This window comes from Peromyscus eremicus, chromosome 23 (assembly GCF_949786415.1).
Source record: "Peromyscus eremicus chromosome 23, PerEre_H2_v1, whole genome shotgun sequence".
NCBI classification, from domain to species: Eukaryota; Metazoa; Chordata; class Mammalia; order Rodentia; family Cricetidae; genus Peromyscus; species Peromyscus eremicus.
The window spans coordinates 7249868-7275772 of NC_081438.1; the positions used below are offsets into that span (position 1 = coordinate 7249868).

At 46.4% G+C, this 25905-nt stretch overlaps 1 protein-coding gene across 1 annotated transcript in view; it reads left to right on the forward strand.

Annotated features, from left to right (window-relative positions):
• Nucleotides 1–25905, forward strand: part of Taok3 (TAO kinase 3) — a 177272-nt gene that overhangs the window by 59371 nt on the left and 91996 nt on the right. The window contains exon 3 of the mRNA XM_059249138.1: nucleotides 23455–23542. The gene's annotated coding sequence lies outside the window, so the exon portion shown is untranslated. The remainder of the gene's footprint in view (nucleotides 1–23454; nucleotides 23543–25905) is intronic.

The following is a 25905-nucleotide window of genomic DNA, read 5'->3' on the forward strand; positions in this document are numbered from 1 at the left end:
AAGTGTAATGGCACACGCTTGTACTCCCAGTGTTAGGGAGCCTGAAGACAACAGGGTAGGTGTAAGCTCAAGGCTAGCCTGGGCTACACAGGGGACCAGAAAGGAGGGGGGAAGAGGAGGAGGAAAAAGGGGGAAGAAGAGAGAAAGAGAAAAGAAGGGAAGGAAGGGACATAGGAAGGAATTTTTTCTGTTTGGTTATTTTGTTGGTTTGGCTTGGTTTTGAGACTGGGTTTCACTATATAGTAGCCTGGCTGTCCTGGAACTTGTTATATAGACCAGGCTGACCTTGAATTCACAGAGATCCTCCAGCCTCTGTCTCCTGAGTGGTGGGAGTAAAGGTGTGCGCCGCCATCAGCCCTGGATTTTGTTGTTGTTGTTGTTGTTGTTTGTTTTTAGGTATAGACCATTCATAGGCATATCAGTAGACAGCAAACAGCAGGCACCATCTTCTATCATTAACCCCACAGCCAAGACTTCATGGGGTGTGATTTGACATGTGACGGTCACCCTTCTGCTTGAAATAGCTCATATAATCCCCACCACCTCTAAGGAGTACCCCTGTTGTCCCGGTGAGAAAATGGGGAAAGGTTAAAGGTTAAATTGCCTGACCAGCACTGCATGCCAGAGGCAGAAGCCGGAACTCAAGCCCAGGTCCACTTGAGTCTGAGCCAGCATCCCTGTCTTGCATGCCGGGCTACCTTCAGGAGTCAGCCAGAGAGATGTGCCTGTGCCAGAATGGTCTGGGCCACTCCGTCATTCAGCCCCAGACCTGGGGCTCTTGGCCTAATTCTCCCTCTTGCCAACATGCTCACTCTGCCTTCTGCCACTGCCGGCAGAGAGTGAGTGTAGCCAGCCCGTAGTGCAAGGCTGCGGCCACCCGATCTCCTTCTCGGACTAGCGCACAAAGCCGTGTTTGGTTCGCCCAATTAGGAGAGGACGAGGCAGAGGATGGTAAGCCACACCTGCTAGAAAAAGGAAGCCTACGAAAAGTCTTTTAAAAGGCATTTCATGCTCATAAATGTCTGTAACTCCAGTTCTAGGGGATCCAACACCCTCTTTTGGCCTCTGTGAGCACCAGATATGACCATGTTGCAGAGACATACATGCAGGGAAAATACCCACACACATAAAATAATTTCAAAGCTTGCCCATAAATCATGCCATTTAGTAATAGTTAAATGGGATGGGAAGAAACAGTGGCAGAAGGTGGCCATGTCCTTTTGTCTTGCTTCCAACTTTGATTATTCTGACCACTACTTGTGGCTCGCACCCCTACCCCCCTCCGGAGCTGAGGACCGAACCCAGGGCCTTGCGCTTGCTAGGCAAGCGCTCTACCACTGAGCTAAATCCCCAAACCCTATTTTTTAACATTTATTTATTTTCTGTGTATTCATGGGCATGGGCTTCATGCATTTGGGGGTTGGGGTCAGAGGACAACTTCTGGGAGTTGGTTCCGCCCTGAGGATCCAACTCATCAGGCTTTGGAGCAAGTGCCTTTACCTACAAGCTCCCTCTCCGGTCCTCTCTCGTTTAATAACTACACATGTGCATAAAACGAAGTCTCTTGCTGAATTCACATTCATGAACTCTCCTTTGAGAGTTTAAGCTTTGCGGGAGGGGTTCAGCTTATGCAGAGAAAGGCCCTTCACATTTCAACAAACATCCAAATAAACTTTCATTATTAAATTCTCCCCATGGCGGACACCACTGTACGCTGGGGTTTCTCATTTACGTTTCTCCTGTGCTTACTTGACTCAAGCTGTCACGGAGTGGTTTTGCTTTGACATTTCCACCTCCTTGCAGCTTTAATTGTCGTCTGTAGTGGTGACATTGGCAGCCGCCTGTGGTACTGTGTACTGATCTCGAATTTATCAAGCACCGCAGTAACACAGGCAGGCTCACGACGTAAAACATTTGTACTTCACTCCATCTGATGACTTGTGCCCACTGGGCCACTGACACAAGGAACTGTTGAAGGACAGTATAGCAGAATTCTGGGAGGGAGGAAACTTGGAAAATACCCTTCAGCATGTTAAAGGCCGCCTGTGTGCACAGGCTCGAGAGTTTCTAATGTTCACTCTACGGAGGTTATTCAGAAAGCCGGTTTGTGGGCATTGGCCCCTTATGGTGGTTTTAGGCCTGTGAACATCCTCCCCTGAACTAATTCTTCCATTTTTGGATCGCAGCTCCCAAGCCTCCTACATAGATAGTTTCAGAAATCTCTCTCTCTTCTCACTTGATACCCAGCTCAGACTTCTGAAAGTTACCCCTCAGGCAGGTGCAGACCCAGCGCCTCGTGTTCCAAAGCAGTGACCAGATTTACTCTTGTGCACCTTCCATGATTTGAGCCTTGGGTCCAGCTCTCGGAGCCCCAGTGCACGCTCCTCATTCGGGTGAGCATCTCATCTGCGTCTCTGAATCCTTGATTTCTTTTGATGAAGGTTTCCTGGCCGACATTCTAGATCGAGCACAAAAGCAATTCATACCCTGCCCAGAAAGGCCCTGGCCCAGTGAACATGCCCCAGTCGTACACATGAAGCTTTAATTGTAGGTTAGGGGACAGAAGAGGAAGAATAGCAAAGCCACCCACTGCCCCTGATTGCTCGGCAAGACAAGCTTGATCCTCTTCCCCAGACACGCGTGTGGGGCTACACCATCAGAACCCTTCCCCCCATCACTCACAGAGGTAAACACTTGCAGTTCTTTCCAAATAAGTTCAGTTTCAGCCTAATGAAATAGAACTCTGCCAACAATTGAGAAAACTCGAGAAACCTTAAGTACCTCAGGCTTGGAAAAAGCATTTCCAAACTGATTTTGTGCACTCTGATAGACTGCTGAAAACTGATATTTATTGTTGTTTTTTTAAAGATGGCTACTGTATTTCAAAATCAAGCTAGCGCACCACAGTTGGGGAGGGGATGGGGCCGTAGACATCTGAGCTTGCCCTGTGTTAACCTGGGAGGCGTGTGTATGACGTGCTGGCCCTTTGCAGACTTTGGGAGATGATAACATTCTATATGCCAAAATGATCCTTTTTAAAAAATCATTATTATTTTATTTTATGAGGATGGGTGTTTTGCCTGCACATTTATCCATACACCATGTGCACATGGAAGCCGGAAGAAGACACTAGATCCTCTGAAACTGGAGTTGTAGATGGTTGCACAACACCATGTGTGTGCTGGGTACCAAACCTGGGTTATAGAGGAGCAGCAAGTGCTCTAACTGCTGAGCCAGCCCTCCAGCCCCAGGATCCTGGTTTTTAATTGAACATTTTGGTGTAACTATCCTTTCAGCTTAATCTCGTATTTTTTTTATTTTATTTTTATTTCTCCATTTTCATGTATGTATGCAGGTTTGCACGTCAGGGTTACTTGTGTTTGGAGGTGCACAGGCTTGTGCATGTGTACTTGAGAATGTGGAGACCTGTGTTGACATCAGGAATCTTCATCAATCATACTTCGATTTTATTCAGTGAGGCAGAGTCTCTCAATCAAATTCAGAGCTCACTGATGTGGTTAGTTTCCTTAGCCAGCTTGCTCTGGGGATCACCTGTCTCCACCTTCTTAGCAGCATGAGTTCTGGGGATCTGAACTCCAGTCCTCACATGTGTGTGGTAAGCGCTTTGACCACTGAGCCAGCCCTAAAGTCAGTTTCTTTCTCTCTCTCCTCCCTTTCTCCCAACCCCTCTCTTTCTGTCTGTCTCTCTGTCTGTATCTCTGTCTCTCTCTCTCTTCCATTCTTCTCTTCCCTCCCCTCTCCTCATTTTTTCCCTTTGACACAAGGTCTCACTGCATAGCTCTGGCTGGCCTGGAACTCACTGTATAGACCAGATAGGCCTCAAACTCACAGGAATCCATCTGCCTCAGTCTCCAGAATACTGGGATTGGAAGAGTGAGTACACCACCTCACCCTGCTCCTAATCCCATTTCTGAATCGAGTCCCGCGTTGTCCGACAGAGGGTTAGTTCTGAGGAGCGCATCAGGGCAGGCTCGCACAAACCTGGCTGCTGATGACCAGGACACACTGAGCTCCGTGGTAAGCTGCGATCCTAGGCTGTTAACTGGGGTAGTACAGTACAGTGCTCCACACAGGAAACTGCTGTGACACAGAGGCAAGAGCTTGTGTCTCTCAACATGCCAAAATACAGTTGTCTGCCCCGGCATCCCCACGGCCATGTGTAGCTGCGTTACTCGGCAATAGGAAGCTGTTAGAACCGTTACAGTCGTGTGTGTGTGTGTGTGTGTGTGTGTGTGTGTGTGTGTGTGTGTGTGTGTGTTTATGCATGTAAATATTCATGTGGACATGTCAGGGGTATGCATGCATATATCTATGCATGTATGTGTGCATGTACATGATGAAGCCAGAGGTCAGTGTTAGGTGTCTCTCTCAATCTCTCTCCACCTTGCTTTTTGCGACAGGGTCTCTCGGTGAACCTGGAGCTCAGCTATTGCTCTTGGCTGGCTGGCCAGCAAGTGCTGGGCTTACAGGCGTGTACCATGCCTGACTTTTTTATGTGGATGCTGAGGATCAAACTCAGATGCTCACACCTGCTCAATTGCTTTCCCAGCTGAGCCACCTCCATAGCCTGTCACCATTAGAATCTTAGGGAACTGCCACGTGATCATTGTGTCTCCATGATGTGACCTATACCGAATTGTATACATTTTTGTGCATAAATGAGCTCTTTCTCCTGTTACCAGCTCCTTGACTCAGGCCACCAGCACGTCCTAGCAGCCCCCTAGCTGGGCTCCAGGCTTCAGTCTCAACATAGACCCTTTAAAAAGGAAGTCAGTAGCGATGGACCTCTCCAAGCTCTGCTGTGGCCTCCTTGCCAGAGTGAGACCTGGCAGCAGCAGGATTCCACCAGGCCCTAGGGCTCTGCCCCTTCGTTCTGTCTCTCTAACCCTGGCTTCCAACTCACCCTCTTACCTCGCTCTGCTCAGCCACCCACTGCTCCTGCGCGGCCTTTGCACCGGGTGCTCCCCCACCTTCCAACAGAAGAAGAGGCTCCCCCACACACTGGCACCTGCTTCCAGATTTGAGAAGGGTCAGATTTCACTTCCTCACGGAGCTGTGGCCCACAGCCTTGATACAAGTCGCAGCTTGCCCCACACCCCTGGAGTTTCTAATCTCATCTTATTTTACACTTCTATTTTCCCTTTTCATTATACTCTCATTTATTTGTATGTTTATTTTGTGTGTGTGTGTATGTGAGGTCGGAAGACAACTTGGAGTTGGTTTTCTCCTTCAACATTGTGGGTCCCGGGAACTGAACTCAGGCCCCTGGCCTTGGCTGCAGGCGCCTTTACCCCCTGAGCCATCTCACCTCCCCCTCATTATTCTTTTACTATGCTAATTATTTATCATATTTATTATTAATTGCCCATTTATTTCTCTCCACTAGAATTTAAGCTTCTCAAGAATGGGGAGCTTTGTTCTGTTCCTCTAAGTGCCCAGAACAGCGTCCAGAGGGCCATAAATAACAGCTGTAAGTGAATTGTGGGTAAATTGAAACTGCAGCTCAAGTTACCCTATCTAAACTTACTTTTTGTTTTGTTAGGGTCTCCCTATGTAGTCCTGACTGGAGCTTGCGGTATAGACCAGGCTAGACTCACAGAGGTCCACCTGCCTCTGCCTCCGGAGTAAAGGCGTGCGCCACCACACTGGGCTTCAAACTTAGATTGTTTAGGAAAAAATGCTCACTTTGCTTTAAGAGCAGCAGAGGAACAGAAGCCATTTCTTTTGTTGTTGCTGGTGGTGTGGTGTGGTTTGGTGTGGTTTGGTTTGGTTCTGGTGGTACTGGGATCAAATCCAGGGCCTTGGGCATGCACGCTAGGCACACGCCTGGAAGAAAACTTTCCAGCTGGGGGAGCCATCATGTCTACAGTAAACTATTATTGTAACATCAGGAAAGGTGACATATGTCAGGATGGACACAAATAAGGCTGGGGCTGGAGAGTACCAGAGATTAGTGGGGGCTCTTTATTTTATTTACAGTTGTATGCATTTTAGCACACTTGGTTACTTTCACCCCCATTCCCTTCTCTCCTTCATGCCTCTTGCACTGAAACCCTTCCTATTTCAATGTGTGTGTGTGCACCTGTCTGTGTGTATGTGTTTGTGTGTGTCTGTGTTTATGTGTGTGTCTGTCTGTCTGTGTGTCAATGTGTGTGTGTCTGTCAGTGTGTGTGTGTGTGTGTGTGTGCCTGTCTGTGTGTATGTGTGTGTGCCTGTCTGTGTGTATGTGTTTGTGTGTTTGTATCTGTATGTGTTTATGTGTGTGTGTCTGTGTGTATGTCTGTGTATATGTGTGTGTGTGTCAATGTGTGTGTGTATGTGTGTGTGTGTGTGTGTGTGTGTGTATCCTACTGAGTTAAGAAGGCTTGCTTACACGTGCTGTTTATCAGTAGCTAAACCACTAAGGAAAGTGACACTCTTTCCACAACAACCATTAACTGCCCATTTGGAGGGATGAAGGTCTCATGAGCACCCCGCCCCCGGTCCGTGAGGAAACATTGAGAGAAGCTGTCCTGTGCAGGTGACTACAGGTGCAGTGAGTTCACGTGGGCGAGGGCCATGTCATATGCAGAAGACAGTACTGCGGCTCTCCCATCCTCTGACCTTTGCATGGCCCTCCCTCCCCTCCCTTCTCTCCCCTCCCTCTGCATTCCCTGGGCTTCACAGTGGGTCCCTCTGAGAGCTGAGCAGTCTACTACCGCTTCTTCACACACTTCAGCTTTTAACTGCATCTTAAAAGAACAATTGAATTTTGACTTTTAAAGAAGGGGAGCAATAATTAAAAGCTAAATAAAAGATATAAGCGGAGCCTAGGGAACACAGAAATACAGGCACATCCGAGGGGTGCTCAGGGAGGACGGACACATCCGAGGGGCGCTCAGAGAGGACCGGCACATCCGAGGGGCACTCAGGACGGACACATCCGAGGGGTGCTCAGAGAGGACGGACACATCCGAGGGGCGCTCAGGACGGACACATCCGAGGGGCGCTCAGGACGGACACATCCGAGGGGTGCTCAGAGAAGACCGGCACATCCGAGGGGCGCTCAGGGAGGACGGGCATATCCGAGGGGCACTCAGGAATTACTGGCACATCCGAGGGGTGCTCAGGAAGCAGTGAACTTGAATTGAAACTATGTCTCAGTAGTATGCAGTGCTTGCTGTGGGTTTTGGGGTGTCTTCATAGTTTCTGAGTAGTAGGGTGATGCTCTCAGAGCCCTCTGTGTTGGGAAAACGGCATCTGGGGAGCCACTAGAAGATTCGGTGTGCTTGAACTCTCTCCGGGCGTCACTTTGGGCTTCGGTGTTTCTCTCCACTGTGTGGTGTCTCATCTCCACTCTGCATCGCTGTCTCCACTGGGTATTAACCACACCATAGTCCCTCTAACCCTCAAAGTTCATTTGAGAACTTGGAAGCAGCTCAGGTCCATCATGGCAGGACCATTGACGTTAGAAGAACAATTCTTTTAAACTTGCTTGTTAAAGATATTTTTATCTTGTGTGTGTGGGTATGTTGCCTGCATGTATGTCTGTGTACATATACGTGCCTGGTGCCTGTAGGGGCCAGAAGAGGACATTGGGTCCTCTGCAACTGGAGTTACAGGTGACTGTGAGCTGCCGTGTGGGTGCTGGGAATCGAACCCAGGTCCTCTGGAAGAAAAACCAGTATTCTTAACGACTGAGCCGTCTCTCCAGTCCCCTGATTTTTTTTTTTTTTTTTTTTTTTAATGTCTCAGCTTCTTTTCGAGAAGGCATTTCCAGGGGCTGGAGAGATGGCTCAGGTTCTTGCTGCTCTTTCCGAGAACACAAGTTCAGTTCCCACTCTTCACATCGGCTCGCTCACAACTTCTGGCAGTTCCAGCTCCAGGAGATCAAACACTCTGGTCTCCACAGCCGCATGTGCACACATCCCAGATACAGACCCCCCCCCACACACACACACACACATACTCATAATTAAAAATAAAATATTTTAAAATCTTTTTAAAATAAGACATCTCCATCTCCTGAGAGGCGCGGTTGCCTGAGCGTAGCAGGCAACAAGTGACCTGCTCCAACATGCAGCTGTCTGCCTTTGTGGGTTCCTGCCCCAGCTGCCAGGGCAAAGCCAAATTAACAGTGGTCAAGGATACAGATGCACCCTTTCAACACTAGAAATTGGGTAAGAGTTTCGAGGGTCTTTATTATTTAAAATTTTTATTAGATTTATTCATTTTGTGTGTCAGTGTTTGCCTGCATTTATGTCTGTGCACCACATGTGTGCCCGGTGCCCTTGGAGGTCAGAAGAGGGCATCAGATCCCCTGGAGCTGGAGTTAGGAATGGTTGTAAACCATCATGTGGGTGCTGGGAATTGAACCTGGGTCCTCTAGAAGAGCAACAAGTGCTCTTAACTATTAACTAGAGTTAATAGTTAACTCTTAACTAGAATTTTTCTGGTCTTGCCTGGCCCACAGTCAGGACAAATCTCTCTCTCCCGCCAGTCCCACAGCCCCTTAGACCCAACCGAGTAAACACACAGAGACTTATATTGCTTACAAATTGTATGGCCGTGGCAGGCTTCTTGATAACTGTTCTTATATTTTAAATTAACCCATTTCTATTCATCTATAAGTTGCCACATGGCTCGTGGCTTACCAGTATCTTAACATGTTGCTTCTCATCATGGCGGCTGGCAGCATCTCTCTGCCTCAGTCTTTCATATCCCAGAATTCTCTTCTCTGCTTGTCCCGCCTATACTTCCTGCCTGACTACTGGCCAATCAGCATTTTATTTATACAGAGCGATACCACAGCACTTAACCACTAAACCGTCTCTCCAGCCCCTTATTTTTATTTTTTAAAAAGTATTTTACACTTTTGTTGGATATTTTAATTTTTACATTTATTTAAAATTTACATTGAGTGAATGAGGGAGGGAGGAGGAGTGGGAGAGATAGGTAGACAGACAGTCAGACAGAGTGTGCCTGTGCATACCACGTGTGGAAGTCAGAGAACAACTTGTAGGAGTTGGTTCTCTCCACCATGTGGATCCAGGAGCTGAACTTGGGTCCTTAGGCTTAGATACAAGCACGTTTACCCACCAAGCCATCTTGCCAGCCCCTAGAAATACTTCTTTTACATGTGTACATGTCCATGTGTGTGCTTTGAAATTGTCTTTCACTGAAGGTGGAGCTCACTGATTCAGCTAAGCTGACTGGCCAGTGAGCCCCAGGGACCTCAGCTTCCCCAACACTGGGATTCTGGAATGCTCTGGTATGCCTGGCTTTTTGCGTGGGTCCTGGGGATTGAACTTGGTATTCGTGCTTGCACGGCAAATATGAAGGGCCATTCCCCTCAGCCCCGGAGTTTTGGGTTTTAATTGTTAAGTGTCCAATATAAAGCAATCTCCAAACAAATTCTCAGTGATAACATAGCCTTTGGGGGTTAAATATTATGATCCCCAGGCTGGCCTGGAATTCCTAGATTCTAGGGACCCCCCTGCCTCAGCTTTCCACGTTATTTTTTTCTCCTTTCTCTAAGTAATAGGGCCGAAACTCAGGCTTCACACATGCTAGATAAGCGCTCCATCACCAAGTTCCAGCCCAACTCTTCAATGCCTTTTAAAACATTTATTTATTTTTTATTCCATGTGTACGTCTGTGCACCACATGTGTGCAGTGCCCACAGAGGCCAGAAGAGGGCATCACATTCCCCTGTAACTGGGGTTGCAGGTGGTTGTGAACTGTCACGTTGGTGCCAGGAACCACTGAACCATCGCTCTAGCCACTCAATGCCTTAGAAAAAGCACAAACTAAAAAGGAAGTTACAGATGTGTTGGAGCCCACTAGGTTTCCTAGTGGCTGTACCCAGCAGGACTGCATGAGAGGTTGATTGGACCACGGGCCTGGGTACCAGGTGTTTGTAAGGGTCTAACTAGCAAGGGGGAGGTCTTTTGCTCCACCCCTTGGCATTGTTATAAATAGACCTTTGGAATAAAGTTCTGGGCCAGTGGATAAGGATCCAGGCCCACCCGAGTCTATCCTGTGTTTTCTCTCTGCTTCTTAACTCTCCAACTAACTCTCTTATCCCTCATCCCTCATTCCTCAAGAGTTCCTGGGGTAAATAAGTGTGGGGCTGGTCCCCCACACAGGTGGAAGAGGTTAAACCTACCAGCATGTCTTTGGTAAAATAAACCAAAGTGATAGATAGCCCAATAAAGCATCACCAGCTCGCACACTACACAGATCCCTTTATAACTGAACCCAGTCACTGATTTCTGAGTCCTTTATACCGTTGTTTAACTGATGCTTCTACTGCGCCGTGTAAAGACAGGGTTGAAGTCACACAGCTGAAACTCACATCCTGGCTCCGCCGCACACCAGCTCTACAGAACTGGCCCTCAGGTTTCTGTGTGTGGATCAACACTTGTTACTCTCTCTCTCAGTGTTGTGTTAAGGATGTAGAACACCTGGCCAGAGTGAGTACCAAATATGTGTGATGATGGTGATAACAATTATGGTAACCTGGACCTGAAAAGAAAATGAGTCTAAAAGATGTATGTGTTCACGTGATACTCTCCTGTTCGTTCTAAGATTGTTCACTTACAAAAGACAACACTAATGCTTTAAATCAAGATAAGTGGTACCTGGGCTGGGTGACCAAGTGAAAGCAGACTTGAACAGGGCCTGAAGAGATGGCTTAGCAGCCAAGAGCCATGCTGCTCTCTCAGAGGAACCAAGTTCAGTTCCAAGCACCCACGTAGCAGCTCACAGCTGCCTGTAACTCCAGCTCCAGGGCGTCCCTGGCCCTCTCCCGGCCTCTGCAGGTCCCTGCAGTCATGTGCACAAATCCCCAGAGACACACACACTCACAGGAACAAAAATAATCAAATAAATCTTTAAAAGAAACAGTACCAGGTCTTATGACTTCCTGTGTAGAAAAGAACAATACACAAAAGGATTAATTTTTTTCACATGTGATTGCATTTTATTTCACTGTTGTAGAGGACTACATGTACATTCTACTCCAAAGTGCTTCATAGATGCTTAAAGGGCCAGTAACATCCCCTGATGCAGTCTGTAACATCAGAGGTTCTTGAATAAGTTGAAAGTACAGATCATTCTGAAATCGTAATCAGTTGGCTATCACCTGGTTTAATAAAATAGACATTTACAACATAAAGGGCAAACTCATTTGTGTATGTAACCAGTAGAAATAGGAATTCAGGAGTTGCAGAGATGACTCAGTGTTTAAGAGCACTTGCTGTTATTGCAGAGGACCCTGGTTTGATTCCCAGCTCCCACATGGCATCTCACAGTTGCCTATAACACCAGTTCCAGGGGAACCTAACTTCCTCTTCTGGCCTCCATGGGTACTTTACCCACTTAGTGCACATATATACTATACATGCAGGCAAAACACTTATGCACAAAAAACTTCAGTAAATCTTTCAACAACAGTAGTAATCCAGAAAAGTGCATGAAGGAATGAAGTTTGTGAATTTTACAAAATATTTACCGGCCCCTTAAAATATCAACCACTTTAAGAAGTGTGACTGGGGGCTGAGGACCCTTCCACAGCATTTAGAGCCACACTATCGGCCCGTCGGTTGCGTGCTGGTATGATTATTTTTGGTTATGGGTATGTGTGTCTGTGTAGGTCTCCCCTGGCCTCTAGCAGGGGAGATACATGCCTAAGATGACCCAAATCTTGTATAGTAAGTACTGTGTATAACAGAGTCACTGCACCCTTCTACAGAGACAGAGAGCAGACACCTGCAAGACCCAGGTGGGTTCTTGAGCAGTTCCTAGCTAGCTGGGCAAAGCCCACCATTCTTCATTTTTTTGCAGTGGGCTTCTTGGCATCCCAGAGAAGTAGTTGGAGATAGCTGTGGCATCTGTGTGGGGCCCTGGAGTCACTGAGGACAAGAGCCCAATATTGACCAAGAAGGATGTCTTATACCACCTGCAAGGACCAAGGGTGCTGTGTGACAATTGGGATTAGTGGGCGTGGCACCTGGGGGTGGCTTATGGAACCTGTGACTTTGATGGTGCTGGCTGAGTGTGCAGGGTAGATGCCATTCGTCAGCAGCTATAAAGAACATTTAAAATTAGTCTATGGACCCCAGCACTCAGAAGATGGAGGCAGGAGGATCAGAAGTTCAAGGTCACCCGCACTGCATAGTGAGTTCAAGTCCAGCCTGTGCTACAGGAAACCAAAGGGGGGCGTGGACAGTGAGTGGAGGGTTGATAGTGCTCATTCAGTTTGCTCTTCTTTGGATTTCCGTTGGTTTGAATTTGGCTGGGTTTTTGGTTTGCAGGACTTAGGGCCTGATACTTAGGGGCAAACACTCTTTATCATTCTGCCCCCGGCTAAGTTCACACCATTAACAGATTTTGAGGAAATCAGCCACAGGTAAAGAAACTGCCTTATGTAGCTGGAGAATGAGGCAGTATGACCCGCTGCTGACTGGAGGGACTTTCACTCATGTATCCATGCCCATCCAGAACTGCTGATGCTCAGATACATCTAAACAGCACTTGCAGACACATTTAGGTCAAGACTTTGTACTTAATTTTTATGTGTACTCTAATCTTATGTGTTGGTCATCCTCCCACCCCCAGTTATTGGGCAAAGACTTAAGTATATTATAAACGTTCCCTCTATTTCAAAGAATATTTGTACCTTATTCTTTGAATTATTGTGATTTTTTTTCGTGATTTCTTAAAAAAAAAAAAACTTTTAATTATGTTTGTCTGTGTCTGTGCATGTGAGTGCAGTGCCTCTAGAGTCCAGAAGAGGGCAACAGATCCCCGTGGAGCTGGAGTTACAGGTGATTGGGAGCTACCTGATGTGAGTGCTAGGAACTGAACTCCAGGCCTGCGCAAGAGTAGTAAGAGCTCTTAACTGCGGAGCCATCTCTCCAGCCCCCGTGATACATTTTGAGAGGAAATAATGTTCTTTATTCCTCTGTGACCGACTCGTAACCCAGCTCTCACTACTAGTGCCATATCGGCTGATGCTGTGTCATGCTGACTCAGTCTTTCAGGATGCACCCATAAGTACCAGATGGGTCACATGGTGGTTCTGCTCTGAAGTTTTTTGAGGAATCTCCATACTGCTTGTCATGGTGGCTGCACCAATCTGCATTCCCCCCTGCAGCGAATTAGAGTTCCCTTCTCCTCACCAGCGCTTCCTGTTACCTCCTTTCTTGATGACTGCCATTCTGACTGGGGTGAGATGGACTCTTACTGTTTATTCAGCCACAGAGACAAATGAAATGATGTTATTTGCTGGATAATGGAGCAATTGGAGATCAGCACGTTAAGAAAAATAAGTGCAGAAAGACAAATACCATATGTTTTCTCTCATCTGTTATCTTGGAATTGTGTATCAATGCAGAAAAATCTATATATAAAATATGGACTTATATGTATGTAAACATGCACATATTTATGTGTTTATATAATGTACTGGGTGGTTTTGTGTGTCAACTTGACACAAGCTAGAGTCATCAGAGGAAGGAGCCCCAGCTGAGGAAATACCTCCTTGAGATCCAGCTGTAAGGAATTTTCTCATTTGGTGATCAATGGGGGAGGACCCAGCCCATGGTGGGTGGGGCCATTCCTGAGCTGGTGGTCCTGGGTTCTATAAGAATAACAGGCTGAGCAAGCCATGAGGAGCAAGCCAGTAAGCAGCTCCCCTCCATGGCTTCAGCATCAGCTCTGGCCTCCGGGTTCCTGCCATGTTTGAGTTCCTGTCCTGACTTCCTTCAGTAATGAACAGCAATGCTGAAGTATAAGCCTATTAAACCCTTTCCTCCCCAACTTGCTCTTTGGTCATGGTGTTTCATCACAACAATAGAAACCCTAACTAAGACATACAATATATGTGTATATGCACATCCATATATGTGTGTTTACATATGTATTTGTATATGTAAATATTGATATAACATTTATATATAAATATAAAATACACTTGTGCATGATATGATAATACATCTACATAGGTATAAAAGTGTGTCTATCTCGGTGTGCATATGTGTATTTAGTGGAGGCTGCAAGTCCGAGCCCAGTGTGCCTGCAGAGCCTGCTCGAGCTTTGGCCTTTCTTCCTGCGGGGCCGCCACATTCTGGCTGTGCTCTGAGTTGTTTCTCCCAAGGTTCCTATTCTGAGTTCGGTTGTCCCCAGTGGCTGCCTCCCTGAAGCGCAGCATAGAAGGCACAGGTACCTTACAGGAATTCAGTCCCGGCTGTCAGGTCCCAAGTACCAGCTGATTCCATCCCCGAAGCTACTAAAAAACACCTCAACATTCCAGAGCCCCACCCAGATCCACTCCAAATCCTAAGTGCTATTTATACATCGACCCTTAAAGCACACACTTAAATATGTGGATGAATTTCAGTTTGTTCACCGTGGTATCAAGCCCTACATACTTCAGGAAAAGAAAGAGGAAGAAGGGAGCGGGGAGGAAGATGTCCTAAAACAGAAAAAGGACAAAGGTGTGGTTTGTGTGTGGCTTTGTTTGTTTGTTTGTTTTTCTTTTTCTTTACAATGAAGCAAGTGTATAGTCATCTTCTGAAAACTTAAGGAGCCAGGCAGCGGTGGTACACACCTGTAATCCTAGCACTTGGGAAACAGAGCCAGGCGGATCTCTGTGTGTTCGAGACCAGCCTGGTCTACAGAGCAAGATCCAGGCCGGCCAGGGCTGCATAGTCAGACTCTGTCTTCAAAAATAAATATATATGTATATATTGATCAACATTCCCCAAATCCTAGACTTGTGTGTACACGTGAACCTGGGCCTGGAAGACGTCTCTCAGTGATTAAGAACACATGTTGCAGAGGACCTGGGTTCCATCCCCAGCACCCACGTGGTGCCTTACAACCATCTTTAACTCCAGTCCTAGGGCATCCAGTGCCCTCTTTAGGCCTCGGCAAGCACCTGATACACGTGTGATACACATCCATGCATGGAGGCAAAACACTCATACATATAATAAAATAATAATCTTTAAAATTAAAAATAAGGCCGGGCGGTGGTGGCGCACGCCTTTAATCCCAGCACTCAGGAGGCAGAGCCAGGCGGATCTCTGTGAGTTCAAGGCCAGCCTGGACTACCAAGTGAGTCCCAGGAAAGGCGCAAAGCTACACAGGGAAACCCTGTCTCGAAAAACAAACAAACAAACAAACAAATAAATAAATAAATAAAATTAAAAATAAGGACCTCAATTTTACTACTAGTATTCATCCACTTATTCATCTCACTTGTTTGACATAAGGAAGTCATTTCAGCGTTTCAACTGCATGTTCAGTGGGAAGAATACGCTCAGCATCCATCCAGCCCTCAGTAAGAATTCAGCTTTGGCGTGGTCCTCAGCTCTCTCTCCCTCCCAGTCACTGCTGCTGCTCTGAACAGCCTCCTTCTCTGGGTCAGCGCTCTCCAGGTCTCTCCCAGCTCTATCGTAGACCTTGACCCCAGACGTCCGTTTCTTCTTGCTCACTGTGTGCCTCTTCCTGGGTGCCCATCTAGTGTTTTTAACTCCGTCTGGCTAGAAACCCTCATCTTTCTCCCCACCAGGCTTGATCCTTCTGCTCAGCTCTCGGCTTTCACCTGCCAAGCAAACAAAAAGGGAGACCTTGTCACGTGTTCCTAGGGCCCCGGAACTACCTCAGACTCCATGTGTTTTCTGGGATACACAAGCCTGTCGGCTGTCAGTCCCTTAGTAGGGTGCTACCCCTTTCATACATCCAGATTCATGGAGCAACAGGAGGGTGTCGGCCTGGTCTCGGTTCTATTGCCACATCCTAGAATAAACCATCTGTTTTGTTTGACATCCCCCGCCCTCCCTCCCTACACGTGTCCCCAGCTATTCCAACCCAATCCTTACAATAAACTTTTTAACAGGGTCTCACTGCACAAGTGATGAATGGCCATCAGTAAGGAAATAAAAGTAATAGAAAAGGTAAAAAGAACAGACAATACCCATGTTCCCAGCACCGGTAATAATCTCTATTGAAACTTGATCTGTAGTCTTCTGGTTCTTTCTATAGCACCACAGCTTCCTAGAACCCCCTTTACCTGTGTCTTATTACCTGTCCGTCGACCTGTGTCCATTTCTCCCTCCCCTGTACACACCTCAGCCTGTGAGCACCACTCTACTCTCAAATCCTGGGATTAGTGTCCGTCTCAGTCACTGTTCTGTTGCTATGATAAGACACCATGGCCAAAGCAACCTACAGAAAAGAGGGTTTGTTTGAGGCTTACAGTTTCAGAGGGTTGGAGTCAATGCCCGTCATGTGGGGAGCATGGCAGGCAGGTATGACACTGGAGCAGCAGCTGAGAGCTTATATTTTGATCCACAGTCTTTTGAATCCTCAACACCCACCTTCAGTGACACACCTCCTCTAACAAGGCCACGCCTCCTGATCCTTTCCAAACAGTTTCACCAACTTGGGGACCAAGTATTCAAATATATGAACCTACAGGGGACACTTTTTTTTTTCTCGAGACAGGGTTTCTCCATGTAGTTTTGGTGCCTCTGTCAACCAGGCTGGTCTCGAACTCACAGAGGTCCGCCTGGCTCTGCCTTTCTAGTGCTGGGATTAAAGGTGTGTGCCACCACCGCCCAACCCACTGGAGGACATTCTTGTTGAAACCAACACAGTGACGTCCTACAGCGATGATGTCATTCTCAATCTGGCTCAGATCTAACTACAATGATCTCCAGCTCTCTCCATGCCATTGCCAATGATGGGAGTTCACCCTTTTAAATGACTGAAAAAATAACCCTGTGTGTAAGCAGCACCTGCTTGGGTATTCATCAGCGGCCAGGCACTTAGGTTGCTCCCATTTTCAGCTCTGAACAGCGCTATGGTAAACAGGGATCGGATTTTCCGAGGAGCCTCCATCCTTTGGGCGTCATGGGTGTGTTCATGTGCGTCCTTGTGCGTCCCTACCCACACTGTGCCAGGAAGGGTTCCCTTTCCCAGCTCCTGTTGTCTTTGTCTCTTTGGTAATAGCCATCCTTACTGGAGGGAAGCAGCGTGTCCTCGTAGTTCTGATTTGCATCCCCCCGCCCACCGTAGCTCCTAATCCTGTGCATGCTTTCTGCCTGTCTTCTTCTGAGACCTGTCTGCTTAACCTGTTGGACGATTTGGCTGTTTTTTGCCACTAGAGTTTTTGAGTTGTAGACTCTAGGAATGATGGTAGGAAAATGTTAAAAAGTCTTTGTTTTGTGTATTTCAGCAATAATGCTTCTATAAGAATAGGAAACTTTGTATACCCCCACTGCAGTTTGTAACATACAGCAGTCTTGACTCTGAGCCCAGGTGTTTCCAGAAGTGTCCATCGCTCTGCATAGTACAACAATATGCACAGTGCCAAGTGCACATGTTCAGTGTTCAGAAGCATGGCTGCAGTGATATCATGCTCTACAGTAAGGGCTGCCAGAAACACCTGGTATTCATTAGCATTTGAGTTTGAATTAATCTCTGGTCGCTGAACACACAGAAACCTCCCTGTACTGCTGACAGGTTTTCTGTGACCCCTGCATTCAGTTACACAGTTTCATCCCGACATCATAGCCCACAGGTCAAGAAATCAGGTGCCAGGGCAGGAAAGACAGCTCAGTGGGTAAGAACACTCGTTCCTCAGTCACGTAGACCTAAGTTCAAATCCCCAGCACCCACTTAAAAAGCTGCTCATTCATATTGTGTGTGCCTGTCACCCCACCATTGTGGGACAGAGACAGGAGGATCCGAGCACGTGCTGGCCAGTGAGAGACTGTGTCTCAAGCCACTAATGCCGAGACTGACAGAGGCTGCCTGGCATCCTACTCTGCCCCCTGCATGCATGCTGCCCACGAGCACGTGCACCTGCACACACACACACACACACACACACACACGTTTAAGGTATAAGGTACTAAGTGTTAGGTAAAGCCTGTCTCAGAACCTAAAGCCTTGCTCAGTGCTGAACATGCAGTCCACATTTAATATTCTTGCTGAGTGAATGAATAAATATGTGATGAGTGAATTAACCAAATAACTGAAAACAAGTTTTTAAAAAGAATTAGAGATCTGTAAAAATGGTTGATAATGGATATAGATAAATGTTAATATAAATTATTATTTTATTTTGCAATCATTTATTTCATATTATGCATTTGATAGCGATATATCATTAAGTTTGTAGTATATAATGACAACTACAGTTTGGTAAATCTATTAGAATAATTTGGAATTTATAAATCCAGATGAATACCATTTTTGTACTGTTCTTGATTTTTTTTTTAATGTGTATGTGTGCATGTGTCTGCCTATGTGCGTATCACATGAGTGCAGTGCCAGAGACGCCAGAAGAGGGCGCCAGACAGAAGTGGAGTTACAAGTGGTGAGCCGCCTGACATGGGAGCTGAAAACCAAACACAGGTCCTTTCAAACCAAGGTCCTTCCTTTGCAAGAGCAGCACATGCTCTTAACCTCTGAACCATTGCTCCAGCCCCCTGGTCTTGATTTAAGACCTGCATGGAGTACTGGGTTTTTTGTTTTTGTTTGTTTGTTTGTTTGTTTGTTTGTTTTTCGAGACAGGGTTTCTCGGTGTAGTTTTGGTGCCTGTCCTGGATCTCTCTCTGTAGACCAGGCTGATCTTGAACTCACAGAGATCCCCCTGCCTCTTAACCCCCCCCCCCCCCAGTGCTGGGATTAAAGGTGTGGGCCACCGCTGCCCAGCGAGTAGTGTTTATTTTCTGAGATAGATGTAGCATTGATCTCAAGCTTTTGGCCTCCTATCAAAGTAGCAGACAGTACAAAGTTACTCTGTATTCAAGTTTAAGGGATCCAGGCTTTAAAAAAAAAAAAGCTCAGTGGTTCAGAGCACTTGCTGCCCTTCCAGAGTACCCAAGTTCAATTCCCAGCACCCACATTGCAGCTCACAACTATCTGTAACTCCAGTTTTAGGGAATCTGATACCCTCTTCTGATCTCCTTGGGCACCAACCACACACATGGTACACAGACATGCACACAGGCAAAGCACTCACACACACAAAATAAAAATCCATGCAGTTGAGGATCTAAGGAATCTATCTTCTTCCCTCTGTCGACCAGTCCAGTCAATCAGAACAAGCAATAGTTTTTTTTTTGTTGATGTCTTGTTTGTTTGTTTTTGTTTTTAACACACAGATATAGACCTTAGTCTTAAAAAGGGACAGGAAGAGTCTTTGTTATATAATTTAATGTCAGTTCTCCCAGAAGCAGGCTAAACGTTGTCTTTATTATGAAAAATCAATAAACGTGGACATACTTTGGAGGTGGCGCTCAGGTGATTGCAAGGTCCCTTTCCAGCTCTCAAGTGCTGTGGCACACAAGCACCCTGCACTATACGATCTCGGTGATGTAAAAGTTAACTGTTGTCTGGTTTCATTGCCAAACATGTAAGTGCCATAAAAAGCAGTTTTCTTACCTCGGAATAAGTTAGTGGTGGCGGACAGGCCCAGCAGCTAGCAGACCAAGATTTCTGTGACGTTCTTGGCAGGTGACTCTCTTCAAGTCTGTACCCGGGTTGAGTGGCAGGCATGGGGGCGTGGTGACCCACACCACTAATTCCAACTTTGAGAAAGCCCTGACTCCTATTTGAAGTCAGTTTTCCCTCCTGCCCAAGGATTAATATGCTTCAGCCCACCCTCTGATGCCCATCTGCCCTCTGATGCCCCATCTACCCTCTTGATACCCAACCCTATCTCTGATACCCCAGGCTGTCCTCTAATGCCCCATCCCTCCAGCCCGCCAATGCCTTGGCCCATCCTTTGAAAGCAAATGATGACTAACGGTTATTTTAAAAGACTGACTTCAGTGTAGACCCCAAGTGGCTGGTCCCCCTCAAGGCTCTCTAACCACACCTCCTTTGTTTCTCTTGTGCTCTGCTAAGGGATGACCCCAGGACCTTGTATGCACTTGGCAAGTGTTTGGCTGTCCAATCACATCCCAAGCCCTCTGGACATATATTTATGTGAGAATTTTATGTTCTTTTTAAAGGATTTATTCTAAATTATTTATAGGCATGGATATCTGTGTATATCCACACATGTATGTGAGCAGGTGTGTGTGAGAGGCAGCTGTGAGCCACCTGATGTGGGTGCTGAGAACCAAACCCAGGTCCTCGGCAAGATCGGTACCCACTCTTAATCACTGAGCCCACCTCTCCAGCCCTGTATTATTTCCTTAAAGATGTCCCCCAATTCTCCATTCCAAGGGCTGAAGTACCGAATACACATATATACCAAGTGTTAGGAGATCCTCAGGGGCACAGGAGACACAGGAACCCAATCTCACATGACACTAAACTCTTCTGAATTGCCCTCCAAAACGTAACGACTTGGGCTGTATGGAAGTTTGACTGGGGCCCGGGCGTGTGGTTCAGGGGAAACTTTCTAGACTGGGAAATAAGAAATTCTGAGTTTCAGTTTGAGGAAAGACTTCTGTGCAGGTGTGGAGTAACAGTTAAGTTCCTGAAACTCGGCATGTTCAAGGAATGAAGAGAAGAGAGAAGAGAGAAGGGGAGGGGAAGAGAGGAAGAGGAAGAAAGAAGGGAGCGGGGAGGGAGGTGGTATTCCAGTATGAAGCATTGACTCTTCCTCCCTTCCTTGATGTTGAAATCCTGTAGGCTTTCGGCTTCACTGGCTCCTGGTTTGTCTCAGAAGTGGTGTGATTAAATCATGCCAAAGCTGGGGTTGGAGAGGTGGCTCAGAGGTTAAGAGGTTAAGGTTAAGATGGCTTCATTTCCAGATGACCCAGGTTCAATTCCCAGCACCCACATGGCAGCTCACGACTGTCTGCAACTCCAGTTCCAGGGGATCTGGCACCCTCACACAGCCATACATGCTGGCAAAACCCCAAAGCACATAAAAATAAATAAATCTTTTTTAAAAATGGTAAAGCAGTAAAGAGCCTCAGTGAATCATTCTCAAAGTTTCTGGGAAGGGAAGTCATGGAAACGCTGTGTTTCTATTCTCTATTTCTCTGTTTCTTCTCCCCCCCCCCCCCCCCCGAGGTCTGTGAACAAGCCACTTACTGGCTTCCCATCGTTGGAAGGCTTCCATTTCTGAGGAACAAGAGTAAACGGTGTTATTTCAGTTGCTGTCGCTGATGAGAGCTAAGCTAGCCAGATTGTTTAGTTGACCCAAAGGCCCAAGACCTGAAAGGCAACATTCTTGGCATTGTCCCCACCCATCACTGTCCATGTGACATTTAAGGTTGCAGGAAGCTGAGGAGGGGAGAGGATTTGCTGCATGTCATTTCAGCGAACGCTCAAAATGAAATCCCCCCAGGGGAGAATGTATCCAGTTGTGTTTGGAAGGGAGGGTGGGTTTCAGTTCTCATTTTTGGTTCTGATTGGATTGGACAAGAGGAGATTGGTGTGGGTTTTCCTGGATCATCAGCTACTTACTGAGGCCAAAGAGCCCAGCTAGTCTAGCCCTGGGTATATACTCAAGAGAAATAAAAACAGAAGTCTACAAAAAAAAAAAAATGGGCACAAATGACTGTAACGCCATTGTTCACAACAGCCAACAGGTGGGCACAGTCCAGATGTCCATCAGCTGGTCTGTTGACAGGCGAACTGTGGTATGTCCACATCATGGAATGCTACGTGGCATTGACCAGACATGAAACACTGATTCATGCTACATGCTGGCCTATATCACATGAAAGAAGCAGGCTCGGGGTTGGGGATTTAGCTCAGTGGTAGAGTGCTTGCCTAGCAAGCGCAGGGCCCTGGGTTCGGTCCTCAGCTCCAGAAAAAAGAAAAGAAAAGAAAAAGAAGCAGGCTCCCAAAGAGCACATGGTGCATGAACCTGTTCTCATGAACTATTAAGAACCAGGAAATGGAAGGAGACAAGCACTGGCTAGTGTTTGCTAGCATGGAAGGGCGGGAGAGTGAAGATTGTGGGTTTCTAAAAATACTGTTGTGATGGTTGTACAGAACCTGGGAAAACACCAAAAAAAAAAAAAAAAACACTGAACTTCTCAGTTGAAATGAGCAGATTAGATATGGGAATTATATTCCAATAAAGCAGGTTTTTTTTTTAATGATAACTCAAGAACACATAGCCCAACCAAGAAGTAAACTGGAAAGTGTACCTTTCTCTGAGGCGGACACTCCAGACACTCCTGGGTGTGTTTATCTGTTTGTTTAGCACCGAAGGAAAGAGTTAAAATTAGAAGCCAGGCCTGGGGAGGTAGTTCAGTCAGCAAAGTGCTTGCTCTCTACCCACAGGAAAGGCCAGGAGTGGGCCAGTGTGTGCCTGGAACCCCAGTGCTGGGGAGGAAGATGGGGGCTCCCTGGAGCTCACTGGCCATCCAGCCATGCCCCGTCAGTGAGCTCCTGACGTTGTCTAGATGGATGGATGGATGGATGGATGGATGGATAGATAGATGGGTAAATAGATAGGTGGGTAGATAGATAGATAGATAGATAGATGGGTAAATAGATAGGTGGGTAGATAGATAGGTAGATAGATAGATAGGTAGGTAGATAGATAGATAGATAGATAGATAGATAGATGATAGATAGATGCATAGATAGATGGATGCATAGATAGATAGATAGATAGTAGATAGATGCATAGATAGATGGATGGATAGATAGATGGATGGATGGATAGATGGACTGATAAATGGATGCATAGATAGATTAGATAGATAGATAGATAGATAGATAGATAGATAGATAGATAGATAGATAGATAGATAGATAAGGCAGAAGTGATTAAGACACCTGACATCTGGTCTCTACATAGATATACACACACATGTACACACACTCACATCACAAGTTTACTCAGTAACTTTCACACACTGTCATCAGGAATACCTTGGTTTCTGGAGGCTATAGTCAGACTAGACTATCGGGAGAGATCAGCCATGGAGTGACTGATGGTTTAGTGGTTAGGAGAAGTCTGGTGCTGCATGCAGGTTGTGACCTCCCACGTGTGTGCTGGGAACCATACTTGAGCCCTCTGGAAGAGAGAGCAGCAGGTTCTCTTAACGGCTGAGCCAGCTCTTTTGCACCTGGCGGGTAGTCTTGAGTAACGTGGGATGCATACGGCTCTGCGGCCTCCTCTGTGTAGACCCTGAGTCTAGTGACATGTTTGTCTCGTGGGAATCTAAGGAGCCCAGGGTGAGAGTTGGATCTCTACATTTGTCATCCCTGCACGACAATTAATGCTTTATATGATTTTGTAAATATTTAAAACTACCACATCATTAGTTTGTTTTTAACAAACAACAAAGGTCTCATTAGGTCGCACAGGCATCAAATTCCTGGACTCCAGCCATCCACAGTCCCCATCCTCCAGGGTTGCTGGGACCACGAATGTCTGCTACCACATCCAGCTTTAATGACTCCCTCCCTTCCTTTCTCCTATAATTATGTATTTTCCCCTTCTGTCCGCAGGTGTGGGAGACAGGGATTGCCAGCGAGAAGAGGTTGCTGCTACAATGAACCTGAGCGATCCTGCGGGTCTTGTGCCACACATCAGAAGGTACTGTGCACTCTTGTGTCTCTGTGATGGAAGGTACTGCGCATGGCTTCCACTTAAGAAAATAGGAACAAGTTATGCTTTCTATGGTGAAATTTTATTGTCTTTGTAAGAACATAAAAGGAGTAAGCACGTAAGTAAGAAAATAGTACATTAAATGACTAGAGAGATGGCTTAGTGGTTAAGAACATGTTCTGCTCTTGCAGAAGACCTCAGTTCTGTTCCCAGCACCCCCACAGCACAGCTCACAATTACCTATAACTCCAGCTCCAGGAGGTTTGGCGCCCTCTTCTGGCCTCCACTGGCACTGCACCCATGTGTACAAACCCGCAGAGACACATACACGTACACAATTTACAAAATGAAATAAATTTTTTAAATCTTATATTATTAAAAGTGGTCTTTTTTTTAGGACTGAGGAGATGGCTCAGTCAGCATATTGCTTGCTGTACAAGCATGAAGACCTCACTTTGATCCCCCTAGAACCTTCATAAAAAGCCAGGCATGGTGGTATGGAGCTGTAATCCCAGCACTGTGGGGACAGAGACAAGAGGCACCCTGGGGCTCACTGGCCATCAGCCTTGCTGAATTGATGAGCTCTGGGTTCAGTATAAGACCATGTCTCAAAAGTAAGATGGAGCCGGGCGGTGGTGGCGCCCGCCTTTAATCCCAGTACTCGGGAGGCAGAGCCAGATGGATCTCTGTGAGTTTGAGGCCAGCCTGGTCTACAGAGTGAGTTCCAGGAAAGGCACCAAAGCTACACAGAGAAACGCTGTCTCGAAAACCCCCCCCCCCAAAAAAAAAAGTAAGATGGAGTCGCAGTTGAGGAACAGACCTTTGCTGACTTCCTGCCTCTACATGTACATACATGGCTGAGCACATCCACACCCATATAAACATGTACACACACACACACACACACACACACACACACACACACACACACTTTTCTTTACAGATTCTCTGTCAGAGATCACCATGGAGAATCACTTGGTTACAAAAAATGGTTTGCTGATGCCCTTTTCCAGGAAAATGCACACATGCACACATGCATGCACGCATATACACACTCAGGCACGCACGCATGCACGCACGCACACATATACACTTGTCTATACAGAGAGACAGCACTATTTTTATTGTAGTTAGGTTTTAGATTATGAATTTTGTAAATAGTTTCCATGTTACATTTCTGTCTCTGTGATGAAATATCTAAACTAATAAACTTTTTTTTTTAGATTTATTTTATGCATATGAGAGCTCTATCTGCATGTACAACTTTTTTTTTTTTGAGAAGAGGGCATCAGATCCTACTATAGATGGTTGTGAGCTACCATGTGGTTGCTGGGAATTGAACTCAGGACCTCTGGGGGTACAGCCAGTGCTCTTAGCTGCTGAGCCATCTCTCCAGCCCCAACTAATAAACTTATATGGAGAAAATGTCTGTCTGGCACACAGTTTAGGGATCTCAGTCCACGATCACTTGGCCCTTTTGGTGAGGTAACCGTTCATAATAGGAGTTCGTGGTAGAGGCAAACTTCTCCTTCATCCCCAAGGAGCAAGAGAAGAAATGAGAGAGAGGTGAAGTTCCACAGCACCTTTCGGAGCGTGAACCCACAACCCAAAGGTCCCCCACTGGGCTCTGCCTCTCCCAGGCACCGCTGTGCCCAGTAACAGCAACCCACGAGTCTTCACCCGAGTCTTCACCGGGGCTTCAGTGTGTGTGTGGGGAGGGGTGCTCAGGATCCAAACCAAAGTGGATTCATATCACTTTCCCAGATGTACTAGGATTTTCAAAACATGTTTTTCTTAATACAGATAAACAAAAAGAAGGGCATTAAACGTTACCAGAAATCCCAGTTCCTGCTTCAGATCCAACACAGGCTGCCAAGAAACCCGTGCCTGTCAGTTAAAGAGCCAACCTTTTCACGTCCGCAGCACCCCGGTTAAAAATAACCAAAAGAAACATATATATATATTTAATTTAAAGAAAGTGTTTTGGGCTGAGGAGCTGGCTCAGTATCTCAGAGCACTGGCTGCTCTTCCAAAAGACCAGGTTCAATACCCAGCACCCACACAGAGGCTCACAACTGTCTGTAACTCCAGTTTCAAGGAATCCAGCGCCCTCTTCTGGTCTCCGCGGGCACCAGGCATGCATGTAATTATAACGTGTAGGTAAAACATACACATAAACATACACATAAAATAATAATAATTTTTAAAATTTCAAAAGAAAGACATGGCCTTGTATGAGCCCTCAGAGGACACTGCCAGGCCAAAGCAGATAAACTTGCAGAAATGTAGTTTCTTTGTCCAATGTGGTAAGCAAAGTAAGTGTCTTGTTGTTGTTGTTGTTGTTGTTGTTG